This window comes from Hylobates moloch, unplaced genomic scaffold, assembly GCF_009828535.3.
Source record: "Hylobates moloch isolate HMO894 unplaced genomic scaffold, HMol_V3 SCAFFOLD_4, whole genome shotgun sequence".
In the NCBI taxonomy this organism is placed as follows: domain Eukaryota; kingdom Metazoa; phylum Chordata; class Mammalia; order Primates; family Hylobatidae; genus Hylobates; species Hylobates moloch.
Genome location: NW_026652279.1, coordinates 64,436,993 through 64,455,137, shown reverse-complemented (window position 1 = coordinate 64,455,137; position 18,145 = coordinate 64,436,993). Strand labels below are relative to the sequence as shown.

Genomic DNA, 18,145 nt, shown 5'->3' with positions numbered 1-18,145 from the left:
TCTGAATAGACCAATAACAGGCTCTGAAATTGTGGCAATAATCAATAGCTTACCAACCAAAAAGAGTCCAGGACCTGGTGGATTCACAGCCGAATTCTACCAGAGGTACAAGGAGGAACTGGTACCATTTCTTCTGAAACTATTCCAATCAATAGAAAAAGAGGGAATCCTCCCTAACACATTTTATGAGGCCAGCATTGTCCTGATACCAAAGCCTGCCAGAGACACAACCAAAAAAGAGAATTTCAGACCAATATCCTTGATGAACATTGATGCAAAAATCCTCGATAAAATACTGGCAAACCAAATCCAGCAGCACATCAAAAAGCTTATCCACCATGATCAAGTGGGCTTCATCCCTGGGATGCAAGGCTGGTTCAACATATGCAAATCAATAAATGTAATCCAGCATATAAACAGAACCAAAGACAAAAACCACATGATTATCTCAATAGATGCAGAAAAGGCCTTTGACAAAATTCAACAACGCTTCATGCTAAAAACTCTCAATAGATTAGGTATGGATGGGACGTATCTCAAAATAATAAGAGCTATCTATGACAAACCCACAGCCAATATCATACTGAATGGGCAAAAACTGGAAGCATTCCCTTTGAAATCTGGCACAAGACAGGGATGCCCTCTCTCACCACTCCTATTCAACATAGTGTTGGAAGTTCTGGCCAGGGCAATCAGGCAGGAGAAGGAAATAAAGGGTATTCAATTAGGAAAAGAGGAAGTCAAATTGTCCCTGTTTGCAGATGACATGATTGTATATCTAGAAAACCCCATTGTCTCAGCCCAAAATCTCCTTAAGCTGATTAGCAACTTCAGCAAAGTCTCAGGATACAAAATCAATGTACAAAAATCATAAGCATTCTTGTACACAAATCACAGACAGAGAGCCAACTCATGAGTGAACTCCATTCACAATTGCTCCAAAGAGAATAAAACACCTAAGAATCCAACTTACAAGGGATGTGAAGGACCTCTTCAAGGAGAACTACAAACCACTGCTCAGTGAAATAAAAGAGGATACAAACAAATGGAAGAACATTCCATGCTCATGGGTTGGAAGAATCAATATCGTGAAAATGGCCATACTGCCCAAGGTAATTTATAGATTCAATGCCATCCCCATCAAGCTACCAATGACTTTCTTCACAGAATTGGAAAAAACTACTTTCAAGTTCATATGGAACCAAAAAAGAGCCCGCATGGCCAAGTCAATCCTAAGCCAAAAGAACAAAGCTGGAGGCATCACGCTACCTGACTTCAAACTATACTACAAGGCTACAGTAACCAAAACAGCATGGTACTGGTACCACAACAGAGACATAGATCAATGGAACAGAACAGAGCCCTCAGAAATAATGCCGCATATCTACAACTATCTGATCTTTGACAAACCCGACAAAAACAAGAAATGGGGAAAGGATTCCCTATTTAATAAATGGTGCTGGGAAAACTGGCTAGCCATATGTAGAAAGCTGAAACTGGATCCCTTCCTTACACCTTATACAAAAATTATTTCCAGATGAATTTAAGACTTACATGTTAGACCTAAAACCATAAAAACCCTAGAAGAAAACCTAGGCAGTACCATTCAGGACATAGGCGTGGACAAGGACTTCATGTCTAAAACACCAAAAGCAATGGCAACAAAAGCCAAAATTGACAAATGGGATCTGATTAAACTAAAGAGCTTCTGCACAGCAAAAGAAACTACCATCAGAGTGAACAGGCAACCTACAAAATGGGAGAACATTTTTGCAACCTACTCATCTGACAAAGGGCTATTATCCAGAATCTACAATGAACTCAAACAAATTTACAAGAAAAAAAACAAACAACCCCATCAAAAAGTGGGCGAAGGATATGAACAGACACTTCTCAAAAGAAGACATTTATGCAGCCAAAAAACACATGCAAAAATGCTCATCATCACTGGCCATCAGAGAAATGCAAATCAAAACCACAATGAGATACCACCTCACAACAGTCAGAATGGCCATCATTAAAAAGTCAGGAAACAACAGGTGCTGGAGAGGATGTGGAGAAATAGGAACACTTTTACACTGTTGGTGGGACTGTAAACTAGTTCAACCATTGTGGAAGTCAGTGTGGCGATTCCTCAGGGATCTAGAACTAGAAATACCATTTGACCCAGCCATCCCATTACTGGGTATATACCCAAAGGACTATAAATCATGCTACTATAAAGACACATGCACACCTATGTTTACTGCAGCACTATTCACAATAGCAAAGACTTGGAACCAACCCAAATGTCCAACAACGATAGACTGGATTAAGAAAATGTGGCACATATACACCGTGGAATACTATGCAGCCATAAAAAATGATGAGTTCATGTCTTTTGTAGGGACATGGATGAAACTGGAAACCATCATTCTCAGTAAACTATCGCAAGGACAAAAAACCAAACACTTCATATTCTCACTTAGGTGGGAATTGAACAATGAGAACTCATGGACACAGGAAGGGGAACATCACACTCTGGGGACTGTTGTGGGGTGGGGAGAGGGGGGAGGGACAGCATTAGGAGATATACCTAATGCTAAATGACGAGTTAATGGGTGCAGCAAACCAACATGGCACATGGATACATATGTAACAAACCTGCACATTGTGCACATGTACTCTAAAACCTAAAGTATAATAATAAATAAAAATAAATAAATAAATAAAAAATAAAGATAATGTTCATATCAATTAATGTATTAGGAAAACTGGGTAACTAGATGTCACATGTTCCAGAATTTTTCCAATTTTGTGTTTAAACTTTGACTTTTGTCAAATTTTTACTACTGAAATAATTTGATTTGTTCTGGGGCTTCTGGGTGTGGTGCCATACTTTTATAGGCAATAATGATATGTTTAGCTTCTAGAAAACCTAAAGCACTGTAATTTAAGTTTTTCTATTTCAGAGTAAATACTAAAGATTTTTCAGCTTGATATGTATCACTATGAGAAGCACAGTTTACATGACACCATGTATAGAGGACACATGTATAATGGAAACATGCTGGACATGTCTCCCCTTTTTATTGCAACAAGTATATTAATTATAGACATATCTCATTTCATTGTGCTCACTTAATTGTGCTGCTTGGATACTGCATTTTTTTTTTTTTTTTAACAAACTGAAGGTTGTGGCAATCTTGCATAGAGCCAGTGCGTTGGCTCAATTTTTCAATAGAATGTGTTTACTTGGTGTAATTCTTGCAGTGTTTAAAAAATTTTATTATTATCATATCTGTTAGGTGATCTGTGATCAGTGATCTTTGAAATTATGTTGTAATTGTTTGGGGTGTTATGAACCATGTTTATCAAAGATGGTAAACTTAATCCATAACCGTTGTGTGTATTCTGACTACTCTACCATCTGGCTGTTCACCTTTCTCTCTTCCTCTCCTTGGGGCTGCCTATTCCCTGAGACACAACACTATTGAAATTAGGCCAATTAATTACCCTACAGTGGCCTTTAAGTGTTCTAGTGAAAGGAAGAGTGTCACATCTCTCACTTTAAATAAAAAGCTATAATTGATTAGGCTTAATGAGGAAGGCATGTCAAAAGCCAAAAAAAAAGGCTCAAAGCTAGTCTTCTTGTGCCAGATAGCCAAATTGTGGGTGTAGAGGTAAAGTTACTAAAGAAAATTAAAAGTGCTACTCCATTAAACACACAAATGATAAGAAAGCAAAACAGCCTTATTGCCAATATGGAGACAGTTTTAATGGTCTGGATGTAAGGAAGTGACAGAAGAAAAGTTGGAAGCTAACAGAGATTGGTTCATGAGGTTTAAGGATGAAAGTCATGTTCATAGCATAATAATGCAAGGTGAAGCCGCAAGTGCTGATGTAAAAACTGCAGCAAGTTAACCAGAAGATCTAGCTAATATAATGGATGAAGGTAGCTACACTAACAACATATTTTAATTTTAGACAGAAAAGCATTATATTGGAAGAGGATGCTCTCTAGAACTTTTACAGCTAGGGAGAAGTCAATGCCTGACTTTGAAGCTTCAAAGGACAGACTGACACTGCTGTTAGGGGCTAATGCAGCTTGTAATGTTAAGTGGGAGCCAGTGCTCATTTACTATTCCAAAAATTCTAGGACCCTTAAGAATTATGGTAAATCTACTCTGCCTGTGCTCTGTAAATGGAACAACAAAGCCTTGATGACAGTGCATCTATTTATAGCATGGTTTACCAAACATTGTGGAGAGCTGCTGACCAGAAAAAATGATTCCTCTCAAAATACTACTGCTAATTGACAATGTATCTAGTCACCCAAGAGTTCTGATGGAGATGTACAAGATTTGTGTTGTATTCATGACTGCTAAATACAACATCTGTGCTATAGCCCATAGATCAAGGAGGGATTTTAACTTTTAATCTTATCATTCAAGAATACATTTTTGCAAGGCTATTGCTGCCCTGGATAGTGATTCTTCTGACGAATCTGGCAAAATAAATTGAAAACCTGGAAAAAGCTCACCATTTTACATGCCATTAGGAACATTTGTGATTTATGGGAGGTGAAAATATCAACATTAACAGAAGTTGGAAGAAGTTGATTCCAACCCTCTTGGATGAGTTTGTGGGTTCAAGACTTCAGTGGAGAAAGTAACTGCAGATGTTGTGGAAATAGCGAGAGAACTACAATTAAAGTGGAGCTTGAAGGTATAACGGAACAGATGCAATCTATATATATATATATATATATATATATATGTATATTTTAAGTTCTAGGGTACATGTGCACAACATGCAGGCTCGTTACATAGGTATACATGTGCCATGCTGGCCTGCTGTACCCATCAACCCATCATTTACATTAGGTATTTCTCCCAATACTATCCCTGCCTCCGCCCTCCATCCCCCTCCCCCAACAGGCCCCAGTCTGTGACGCTCCCCACCCTTTGTCCAAGTGTTCTCATTGTTCAATTCCCACCTATGAGTGAGAACATGTGCTCTTTGGTTTTCTGTCCTTGTGATAGTTTGCTCAGAATGATGGTTTCCAGCTTCATCCATGTCCCTACAAAAGACATGAACTCATCCTTTTTATGGCTGCATAGTATTCCTTCATGTATATGTGCCACATTTTCTTAATCCAGTCTATTGTTGCTGGACATTGGGGTTGGTTCCAAGTCTTTACTATTGTGAATAGTGTTGCTATAAACATATGTGTGCATGTGTGTTTATAGTAGCATGATTTATAATCCTTTGGGTATATACCCAGTAATGGGATTGCTGGGCCAAATGGTATTTCTACCTCTAGATCCTTGAGGAATCGCCACACTGTCTTCCACAATGGTTGAACAAGTTTACACTCCAACCAACAGTGTAATAATGTTCCTATTTCTCCACGTCCTCTCCAGCAACTGTTGTTTCCTGACTTTTTAATGATCGCCATTCTAACTGGTGTGAGATAGTATCTCATTGTGGTTTTGATTTGCATTTCTCTGATGAACTGTGATGATGATCATTTTTTCATGTGTCTGTTGGCTGCATAAATGTCTTCTTTTGAGAAGTGTCTGTTCATATCCTTTGCCCATTGTTTGATGTGGTTGTTTGTTTTTTTCTTGTAAATTTGTTTAAGTTCTTTGTAGATTCTGGACATTATCCCTTTTTCAGATGGGTAGATTGCAAAAAATTTCTCCCATTCTGTAGGTTGCCTGTTCACTCCGATGGTAGTTTCTTTTGCTGTGCAGAAGCTCTTTTGTTTAATTAGATCCCATATGTCTATTTTGGCTTTTGTTGCCATTGCTTTTGGTGTTTTAGTCATGAAGTCCTTGCCCATGCCTATATCCTGAATGGTATTGCTTAGGTTTTCTTCTAGGGTTTTTATGGTTTTAGGTCTAACATGTAAGTCTTTAATCCATCTTGAATTAATTTTTGTATAAGGTATAAGGAAGGGATCCAGTTTCAGCTTTCTACATATGGCTAGCCAGTTTTCTCAGCACCATTTATTAAATAGGGAATCCTTTCCCCATTTCTTGTTTTTGTTGGGTTTGTCAAAGATCAGAGGGTTGTAGATTTGTGGTGTTATTTCTGAGGCCTCTGTTCTGCTCCATTGGTCTGTATCTCAAACAGATGCAATCTTATGATAAAACTTTAATGGATGAGGAGTTCTTCTTATGGATGAGCAAAGAAAATGGTTTCTTGAGGATGCTGTGATCATTGTTGACATGACAACAAGGAATTTAGAATGTTGCATCAACTTAGTTGATATAGCAGCAGCCATTGTGAAGACAGTGTGGCGATTCCTCAAAGACTTAAAGAAAGGAACACCGTTGGAACCAGCAGTCCCATTACTGGGTATATACCCAAAGGAATATAAATCATTCTATTACAAAGACACATGCATGCATATGTTCATTGCAACACTATTTACAATAGCAAAGACATGGAATCAACCTAAATGCCCATCAATGTTAGACTGCATAAAGAAAATGTGGTAGATATACACCATGGGATACTGTACAGCCATAAAAAGAATGAGATCCTGTCTTTTTCAGGGACATGGGTGGAGTGGGAGACCATTATCCTTAGCAAACTAACGCAGGCTCAGAAAACCAAATACCACATGTTCTGTCTTAAAAGTGGTAACTAAATGATGAGAACACATGAACACATTAAGGGGAACAAAACACACTGGGGGCTATCAGAGGGTGGAAGGTGGGAGGAGGGAGAGGATCAGGAAAAACAACTAATCGATACTAGCCTTAATACCTGGGTGATGAAGTAATCTGTACAACAGACCCCTATGACACAAGTTTACCTGTTTAACAATCCTGCACATGTACCCCTGAATTTAAATTAAAAATTAAATAAAAAAGCAGCCACAGGGTTTGAGAGGGTTGACTCCAGTTTTGGAAAAAGTTATACTGTGGGTAAAATGCTGTTAAATAACACTGAATGCTACAAAGAAATTTTTCATGAAAGGAAGAGTCCATTGATGCAGAAAACTTTATTGTCTTATTTTAAGAAATTGCCACAGCCACCCCAACCTTCAGCAGCTACCCTCCTGATCTGTCAGCAACCATCAACGTTGAGGCAAGGCTCTCCACCAGCAAAAAAATTATGACTTGCTGAAGGCTCACATGATTGTTAGATTTTTTTTTTGAAATATTTTAAAATTAAGGTATGTAAATTGTTTTCAACATGATGCTATTGCACATTTAATAGAATGCACTATAGTGTAAATAATGTTAATATGCACTTGAAAACCAAAGGGTCTGTGTGACTTGCTTTATTGTGAAATGCAGCTTATTGAGGTGGTTTGTTACTGAACCCATGGTATCTCCATGGTATGCCTGTAATTTACCAATGCTTCTTATATACTACATTTTAAAAGATAATAACAACGTTCCAATGAATATCTGCATTAGCACTGCACTTACCGAAATAATGTAACCTTCCCAGACCTGGTTATAAAATGGATTGCAAAATACCGTGGTACTGGAAATAACTTTCAAATCGAGCTGCAACAACTCAGTTTGGAAGTGTGGGGGAGGGAGTTAATGGCAGGATATGGCAGCCATTTCATATATTGGTTTTTTCTTTGTAATGAAACTATTTTCCAAACAAAACTTACCTCAGAAATAAGTAGTTTTTCTCATCAAAAGCTGGAGAACTCTCCAAAACTGCTTATATCGTGTAATTAGCATTTTCTCTAACTATTTTTGCAGGAGGCATCTGGAAGAGAATATTCAAAGAGTATATAATGAACCCAAACTCAGGAATGTATAAAATGCGTAACACTTATAAGAACAGAAATTACTGTATATGAAGAAATATAGCTGATGACTTCACAAATTAAACTACAAAAACAGCAGCTTACAGTGAGAAATGAATATTCTCCCAAACTGCCAATTTAAGAACATAGTGCTTATATATAAAGTATACATGTTTATGACACATACAATGTTTCATATGTATGTGGTTTTTTGCTTGTTTGAATTTCTTGTTCATTTAAAAATAAAGATAACATACATACTGATATGAATGTTAGCAAAACTGAGTAATTATACATCACATGTTTCAATTTTTTTGGAATATATAGGCTTGATTTGAGCATTTGAGACAAAGCACATAGACATATGCTTATATACTTTAATAGTTGTATTTACACCGTAAGGTGAGAAACAGACTTTAAAAGTAATGACTCACTCTTCTACAAAAACTAGAAGTGCTTTTGTATAGTTTTGCACCTACTGATTTTATTAAATGTGGAGGTGACTTGCTATAGTTTTGTTTAGTTTTGTATTCCTCAACATAATGCGGTATTCATATATGGAAAGAAAAAGATTTTTGTCAAATTGGCACTAAAAAGATGTAACGAGCAGAATGCAGAATATTCTTGGTCTCAGGAGTTTAAACAGATAAGAATGCAGAATTAACGGGCCTATTGAAATTAGGCAGGAACTGATGAAAATTTTAAAATATTTTCCAAAATTTTAGGAAAAATTACAAATAAACTATAACATTACATATGAAGGCTTAAAGATTTTAACTTGTAAAAGGATTTTATAAATTATTTAAAAATGCCACTCAATAAAAATCAGGCAAAGGACAAAAACAGAAGTTCAAACAAACATTTTTTAAAAACTACAGAAAGCTAATGTGCACCATGAAAGTGTTCAAAATAAAATATACTCAAGGAGATAGCTGTTTATCTCTATTAAACTGATACATCCTTTACAAATGATTCTGTATATTTTTTCTTTCCAGGTTAGATTGAAACTGACACACTTATACACTTCTGGTGTAAGTATACATTTTAGCCAACATACTAGTAGGCCTTCAATATCAATACACTTTAACCATGTGATTCCATCTCTATTCTAAGGATATATGCACACATAAAAATCAGAACTTGCATTCACTATAGTATTATTTAAAAAGAAAACATAAAATAATCTAGATGTCCAAATATGAGATTATCAACATTATGATATACCATAATAATAATACAATTTTCATGCATCAATTAAAATAATATTTAAAATATTATATTTTTAAAATAATGTTAGAAAATGCTGATTACATTTTGATAAAATTTGGGGAACAATATATACCAACTTAAAATTTTTTTCAACTTGCATACAAATTTTGAAAGAAAATTTATCCAAATATTATGTGTTAATCTTTGTAAATTGAGAAGGTTTTTTGCAATTATAAAATGAGCATATATCATTTTAAAAATTGTCCTTGTTTTTTAATTAATTTTTGATTAAAAAGTAAAACAGTATGTTTATCATGTATAACATGTTGTTTTGAAATATGTATACGTTGTAGAATGGCTACATTGAGCTAATTAGCATATGCATCACCTCACATTTATCATTTTTGTGGTAGGAACACTTAAAATCACTTTTGCAGTTATGATTTATTTCACATTTTGTACTTTATTTGCAATTTTCAAAAATGAGCGTGTATTACTTTTAATGTTGGAAAAATATAAAACTATTACAAAAATTGTTTATGAATGAGATATGGGATTCACACATGAAGAAAGCAGAAAAATGTGCTAAATAGCCTGTTATTTATTTCATTTGATTTTTATATTATATAAAATCAGAAATGTATGAAAATATATATTCACTTGATAATTTTTCATAAACATCTTAAATTACCCTTTATCTTCTTAAAAAATTGTTTAGCATGTCAGTGTCAGCTATGCTCAATTTTCCCCCTGCTTTTATTCATGCATATTATGTGTTCTTTGGATTTTGTCCATGCATACACTCCCTTTAAAGCTTTCATTTAAGAAACTTTTAATCAATTCGAGGGCAGTTTATTTGTTGACTTTCACATTAGTATACAATTCTACTATTTATGCTATTAATTTTATTTAGGATCTGCCAGTCACTTAGAAGAATCAGTGATATGCATGTAACACCTGTAAAATAAAAATACCCACGAGTATTTAGTCTTTCCTCTGGCCTGTGGCACAATCAGTACTGCATGTTTCTTTTTTCTTTTATTTGACCAAACTGCCAGTAAATACGATTAAATATATTCAGTATTGACCAACAACATTTTTCTTACTTTTTAAAATGTAAGCATTAAAGTTTACTATAATCATTTTGAAAGCAGTCTGACTAAATTTATAGCCTCACTTTTTTTTCTCATGCCACAGATATTTCAATTAGAATATGCTTTGGCTTTATGATATATAATAAAATATCTTTGAGTCCCTAAATTTGTCCATTCTAACTTAATATTCTATCTATAACTTAGATCTACCACGAGAGCAAATTATGTAACCCCAACTAATTTGCCGTAAGAATTAACAATTGTGCTTAATCTCCTTCAACTTATTTTAACAAATGTCTTTTGTTAAGACAGATGCTGCCTCAAATTCACTTTTCCTGCCCCTGCCATACGTCTTTGTGAAACATGTTTCTACTTCCACTTCTCTGTCTCTGCCTGACATTCCTAATTTATATCTTCATCATAAGTATTTTACAAAACCATTCTTTAGTGTGACAGTGATCTCATGGTTGATTCCAATATCCCTTTTTGTTTTAGGATTAAGACTACTTACTATTAATAATTGAAGATTATTGACCACTCGTTAGCTTTGACGCTCTTTGGTATTTGCTTTCTGGACAGTCCTCTCTTTTTTATATCACATGCTTATTGTACTCATTGTTTACACCACTTCTGCAAAACCTCTTACATATGGCAGACCAAGACCGATCCTGAGCTTCTTAGCTTTCTACTTCCACCTGCCTTTCTCTATAGCGTTTTTATCAAACTATATTGATAAATGATTCCCAGGTCTTTTTTTCTACTCCGAATCTTGTTCCTTCTACCCAAATCTGTACTTCTTGTATTCAGTATTACCTACAAATGAATGTTTACCATTACTTCAAATCTTTCTTAAAATATAAATTTCCAGCATTTTCACTTTCAGCAATTTATTCAACACACAGATAAATTTGCAGGCATATATACACAAAGATAATCACTGGATCATTATCTATATTGGTTAAGTAATGAAAAAATCTGAAAGTTCATTAATGGAAAAATGGGTAAATGAAGTTATTGTATATACATACATACAATTCTATTTACTAGGAAAAATGACAAGGTAACTCTGAGCTAGAAAGATGTCCATGATATGAGGCAAAATGAAAAAAATGGGTAACATAACAAACAATACAGTGAGTTAGCAGATGCATGTCAAACTCTTAAAATGCTTCTTCAAAGGTTTGGATAGGGGTGGTACGTTTATTTCTTAAAGTGTGTTTGTGTGTGTGTGTGTGTATGGAGATATATATATATACACACAATATCCCCATGGAAGCACTTTTATCCTACTTTTCATCCATTGCAAAATTTCACAGAAATCTTGGTTATTTTTATGTACAAATTATCACTTGCTAAATGTATTTGTGTCATACACAACAAAAGTTAGAGCCAAATATCCTTGACTTTGTCCAGCCAATCATATAGCCCTTACAACACACACACACACAGACATACACACACGCACACAAATACCAATACCTCTACTACCTTGGAATAACGCAGACTCCTCTCTATAACTTTGCTTTAATATCATACTAGAAATGCTGTTCTATAGAGTACTTTGCATTTTGCACACTGCTCAAATTTCTTTCTCACTGGGCCAAATGCAACAACAGGCAAAACTTTAACTTTATGCAGACAGTACCAATCATTGTTTCAGGATACAAAATCAATGTACAAAAATCAGGGACATTTATTTGCACCAATAATATTCAAGCTGAGAGCCACATCTAGAACACAATCCTATTTACAATAGCCACAAAAAGAGCAAAATACCTAGAAATACAGCTAACTGAGGAGGTGAAGGATTTCTACAAGAATAGTTACGAAACACTGCTGAAAGATATCAGAGACAACACAAACAAACAGAAAAACATCCCAGGCTCATGGATTGGAAGACTCAACATCATTAAAATGGCCGTACTGCCCAAAGGCTACAATAACCGAAACAGCATGGTACTGGTACAAAACATTCTTGTTTTAAAACTTTAATTATCTAAACATTCCAAAAACTACTTGTGGGTCAAGAATAATATTTTTAAAAGGTCTTAGAATTTCTTAGCAAAATATTTATTACATAGTTTGATTACACAGAAATACTTTCAGTACTTCAAAATTATATGAATAGTTGAAGTTTACCATTAAAATATTTTAAGATCACAAGACACACGATTGCTTCAAAATATTCTACTTTGAAATTACATCAAATAACAATTTATAACTGGATACTGTGCTTAGCTTAATATCATCAATTAAATAAAAATGTTATAAGGAAATTTTTATTTGTTTTATTAGAAGGTACCTTATACAAGTTAGATGCAGAGTCATAATACAAAACTTAATTCTACCTTTAAACATCATTTCATGAACTCAATATTAGGAAATATATGTCCTCTTCTTGCCAGCTCTACCTTTTTCTCTCAGAAAATCATTGCCTGAGTGAAGAGGTTGAAGAATTCTAACAACACTGAGTCATAATATCAAACTTGAAGTAATAATGCTGTAATAAACATAAAGTTACAGCATATGATCAACATGCCCATGCACAATGATTATCCTATGTAATGGCTGGATGTGACCTTAAACAAGTTACTTTGGGGGTACTAGAGAATATCCACTGTTCTGTCATATGTCATATATGCTTTATATGAATTAGACATCACAGTAGCTTAATATATCCTAATATAGTTCATTTCACAGATTCACCTTTAACTTATAGACCTTAAACATTTTATCCAAAATAATTTACTACAAGTACTCAGATAAAATAGAGTAATAGTATGAGGTAAATTTTGCTACATAATTAGATTTGTTGTTGTTTCACGTACACTGTACTATTTATCTTAGGGCTGAGAAATGAAACTGAGCTTTGGTTGGATTTTTGTTTTTACTTCTTATAACTACTTTTTATCTCTTTTCAGTTGATACCTGAGTATATTTTTCTAATGTCAGTAAAATAAGAAGTTCTCTCTTAAAAATTGATGAGATAAAATGGAAAATTCAGATTTGTAAGCTTTTATGTATATGATGTTATTATATATATATACACACACACACTGAGACTCAGGCTGGAGTGCAGTAGCGTGATCTCAGCTCACTGCAACCTCTGCCTCCCAGGTTCAAGCGACTCTCTTGCCTCAGCCTCCCAAGTAGCTGAGATTACCCCCCCAGCCACTGTACCCGGCTAATTTTTGTATTTTTAGTAGAGATGGGGGTTTCACCATGTTGGGCAGGCTGGTCTGGAACTCCTGACCTCAGGATGTCACTATAAATTAATATTATTTTGCTCTTTTCTGAAAATTATTGGATTAATGCAATATCATTCATGTAACAGCTATCAGAGTCTTGAGCTACAATATTGTCCTCATGCTGAAATTTAAAACTTTTGAGTCTAACAAAGACCTCATCTCTTTCAGTATTTACATTTCATTATAGGTTAGATATGTCCTGAGCAAGCATTCCTCAAATTATAGTTTACCTTTACTGGACTTACTTTTAAAATTCATTAATTTTATGAAATGTAGAATTTTAAAACAACAGAAATATTAAATATATTTCACATATCAAGTTTTTAATAAAGTTTTACAATATTAAAATTATTATTTTCCCACTTTGCAGTAATAAACTTAGAAAATGGAAAGGACATTAAGTTACATGGTTTTCAATGAAATATAAATATAAATATACACATAAGCACATATACATACCTATATGCATACATATGTTAATAGTAATTTTTAACATTCATTGGTTATACTTTATTGTTTAACATTTTGCACATCCTAATTGTTAAAATAGATATTTACATAACATTTATTGAATAAATTTATACCATGGGGAAAAATCAAAAGATTTTGTACATGGGAATTTATTATTCTAATGAATATATTTTAATGAAGTATCAATTTACATATCTAAAGAATGTACTCATCTATAATTTATAGATTTTTTAAAAGTTTTTTCCCATTATTGAATTGCATATTATTAAAATTATTTTGAGTAATTAAATCGTATGCAATTATCAGTGAAGGAATAAGATTCATTGCTTTTAGTATCCCTGCAGGGCATGTTGAATATGGTCAGATGGAAAAACACGTTAAGTTTTGTTTTCCTGTGGGCATGTCACAAAGCAGCCTTGCCTTCAGTCTGGACAGTGCTCCTGCCAGACAGAAGTTAAACTGCTTTTGTTCAAGAAAGCTAGCCCATGGGAAGGAAAAGACACAGATGGCCTAGAAGAGCAACGATTGTGCTGCCCTTGGTGAAGTGGGTTCCTGGAATTTACAGACAGCTGTGGAGAAGCTTCTGTGCATGGAGCCTCCTCTGTTCTCCCAGACTGCAACAGTCACTAGAGGACCTTGATGGGGATGTTGTGTCTAGACTTCTGATGGGGGTGTGTGTCTCAAGACTGAACCTCAAGTTCAGTACCTTTGGAAGAGCAGCAAGGGTCCCATTGGCTAGATTTAGCATGGGAGAGTAGACATGATGATCAAACCAAAAAGACATGGCTGTTGAGAACCTTCCTTGAACTGAAAGCTTATTTCTTTTTCCCCAGATTTCTGTACTGCCTAAGAAGCCAGAGGCACTTTTTGCCCCTAACAAAAGGGAAAGGGCCACTAGCTAGGCAGGTGCGTGTTCAGAACCATATGAAACTGATTTAGAAAATGGAAAATACAAAAGTTGCACATTATTTTTCAATTGAGTAATGTAGAGCAAATTTCTACGCATTGAAAGGGCCTTAATAAAGTGGAATGTGTTAACAGCTTCCTCAGTGAGATTGTCTTCTGAAATGACAGTAGTGAGTAACTACTTTCCTCTGTCCATTCCTGAGACCAAAGAGGAGATCTCACTGGCAGAATATCAGGCACTCTGCTAATGAAGTCTCCTTACTGTTCAATGTGATCATTACAACACAGTTCTCATTTATTGAGTACTGATCAGTCCAAAGCAATTTAAACATTTGTACCTTCATTTTGCATTAAAATATTTTTCGGCCGGGCATAGTGGCTCACGCCTGTAATCCTAACACTTTGGGAGGCTGAGGAGGGCAGATCACAAGGTCAAGAGATCAAGACCATCTCGCCAACATGGTGAAACCTTGTCTCTACTAAAAATACAAAAATTAGCCAGGCATGGTGGTGTGCACCTGTAGTCCCAGCTACTCAGGAGGCTGAGCCAGGATAATTGCTTGAACTCAGGCCGAGGCAGAGGTTGCAGTGAGCCGAGATCATGCCACTGCACTCCAGCCTGGTGACAGAGCAAGACTCCATCTAAAAACTAAATTAATAAATAAATTAATTCAATTGAAGAAACATGTTAAGGGAGGTTAAATCACTTGCTAAAGATACAGTATTAGTAAGCATGCTCCCAGGAATTTAATGGAAGGGTTATGTGACTGTAATGTCCATACTGGAATTTCAATCATAAATTGATGGATAATTAATCTTATCAACTTTTTGGCAAATACTGAACAAGGATTATTCATGTGAGAAGGTCAGTCTGCCTTCTAGGGACTCATTCTGTCTCCATTCTTAGATACCTAGAGCTGTTTGGTCCCTCCAGTCTGTGGGTTCTCTGGAGAAGCATGTCTGAACTCCAGCTATACAGCCAGAGGACTTTCATGATTCACTTCTTTTAGTCTTGTTTCTTACCTTCCTGCACCTGAAGACACAGATTTCCTGAGACATACTTTTGTGTTTGATGTTTTCATTTCCCCTGCCTCTGCTTTGTTTCCACTGTCTTCTGTTCCTCCTCTTCTTCTGTATTTTTCTCCACTTTAGATCTCAGTGCCTGCCTGGGAGAGGACTGGGTTTTCTTCATTCCTTTGTACTTTGATCATCAGCCTCTATGATTTCCTCCCAGGGTCTGTGTCCCTTGATTCCCTCAAATGCTAGTAAATGTTGGTCACTCTACCAGTGCTTGGTTGGCTTTACTGCTTAACATTCCATATGGAAAGGGTTCCAGCTAAAAGCAACATCTAGGTGTGATACTTGAGACGCTAAGGAAGTTTGGGAAAAGAGCATCTTTCTAAGGGCAGCATTCAGTATGTTTTATCACCACTGAGGCACTAAATAGAAACTGGCTTTAGGGCCAGAGCAGAGTTCTTACCCTCTCCTATGCCAAGGTTATTTGCCAAATCTTAAAGAGGATAGGACAGAGAAAGCCAGGAGAGATACTAATGTGGCAGAGTGGTCACCCAGGAAGTTTGGAAACTAGGTTTTACCAATTGGTAGAAAAGTATTTCATACTTTAACAATTTGTGAAGCTGTACCAGTGAGAACTGGCTGAATATAAGGTCTAATAACTCTTACATGTCTGAAAAACAGACAAAAACTTAAGAAATTACTATGGAAAAATAGTTAGCTAATATCAAACTTGTTGATAAGATGCTGAATATTACATGACCTTTTCACAGTTTGCTTTTTTAACATTTGATGACATAACTTAATTTTTAGAATTTAATATCATACTTTAGTCAAAAGTCTATAGGCTTATTTTTCTTTACTCTTTTTTTTCTGATGGTGTATCTTTCTGTATTCTTTCTGTAATCTTTCTGATGGTGTTATATCAACAATCTGAAATTAATGCAAATTATCTTTCCCCTTGATGTTGCCCTCAAAATGTGGAGAATTCCAAAGTCTCAGAAATCTGTCATTTTCCAATTCCACATGTTGTTTTCAAAAGGAGCTACTCAAACAAATAGAAATCAAAATTATCTATGCCTGTTCTCCTCTGGATTTGTGTATCAGTAGCTTCAAATCCTATTATATGTAAATGATAATAAAATCTTATGTTGCTATTCACGTGGCTCCACAGCAGAGCCAGCTTTCACCCTAGGAGTCTCTAGAAGTAGGAAGTGACTTCTCTAGAGCATTTGGTAAGCCCATCAAACTCTAACCACTTTGAAAGTTGAGTGAGTCATTAGTTTTATGACCTATCTAGCTTTAAAAACATGGAAAACTGATGTGATGCTGGCTTAACTGAAAACAAACAGGGAGATTATTTTCACCACTTCCTGAATAAGGGATAAAGCAATATAAATCATATTGAAATTTTGTCTGTATTTAATTACTGAGTAGTATACTGCAACTTATACTTTAAGTACTAATTCTTTTTAATGTAATTATACTTAATTATTATAATTACTATTCATACCTTATGTTCTAATAGAGACATATATCGAGTGCCTTTTTCACAAAATTACTATATTCCCTTCATGCTAGAAAACAGAATAGAAAATTTACCTTAATTTAGTTGTAATAAGCTATTTGTTTCCTCATGTATTTCAAACTGTTTCAAAATGGATTAAGTTACTAATTTTTATACGTTTTATTAGGTTATTTTGACAAGATTGTTTTATAACAATTGCTGGCAACCCTTTGAAATTAAAAAATAGAAATAGCATGGATTGTTTGTATATAAATTATGGCTTGATACACTTTATACATTTACTTGTAGATCACACTATAAATTCACATCTTTTTTCTCCTGCGGGCATTACAGTATAAATAAAAGGGTGGTTAGACATTGTAATTTTTTTGCTCTAAATTTATAATGCATTACAATATATTCAGCTCAATAAGTTTGTAAATTATAGCACATATAAGATTTGAAAATTCAAGAAATGGAAGGGAAAAGGCAATCTACACTAGCTAAAAAACAAATTCTAATTCATTGCCTCATATGATCTGAATTTAATTTGCTTGCCTTTCACAAGAGAACCACCTATTTACAGTGTTCTTTTTGATATAGTACATATAAAGCTGAAATATTGTGTTTCAGCTTGGGTAATGGAGTCATTACCTCAATTTTAAACATTCTGTAACCTGAAATTGGGATTTATAATGGACTCATTGGCTGAGCAAAATCACCACAAGTAAAAATGATTTCTAGAAACTTAGACAGTCGAGATTTATTTTTTAAATCGCTTTTTTAGATAGAATGAGGAATAATACTCAGGAAAATTTGAAATCATGTACCTTTAGAACCAATAAAAATTTACAAATATATGTTGTAGTGAATAAAAGAGTTAGATGTTTTAACACCTGTTTACACTAATAATTACAGTAATAATATTGAA

General features: G+C 34.8%; 1 protein-coding gene and 1 long non-coding RNA gene across 4 annotated transcripts in view; one reads left to right on the top strand and one right to left on the bottom strand.

The window, feature by feature from the left end:
* LOC131383261 (uncharacterized) overlaps positions 1-7,776 on the bottom strand; it is a 75,402-nt gene extending 67,626 nt beyond the window's left edge. Inside the window, exon 1 of the long non-coding RNA XR_009213155.1 lies at positions 7,625-7,776. This is a non-coding gene — a long non-coding RNA (uncharacterized LOC131383261). The remainder of the gene's footprint in view (positions 1-7,624) is intronic.
* The window catches only part of EPHA6 (EPH receptor A6), a 960,796-nt gene that overhangs the window by 260,164 nt on the left and 682,487 nt on the right, over positions 1-18,145 (top strand). The window lies entirely within an intron of this gene.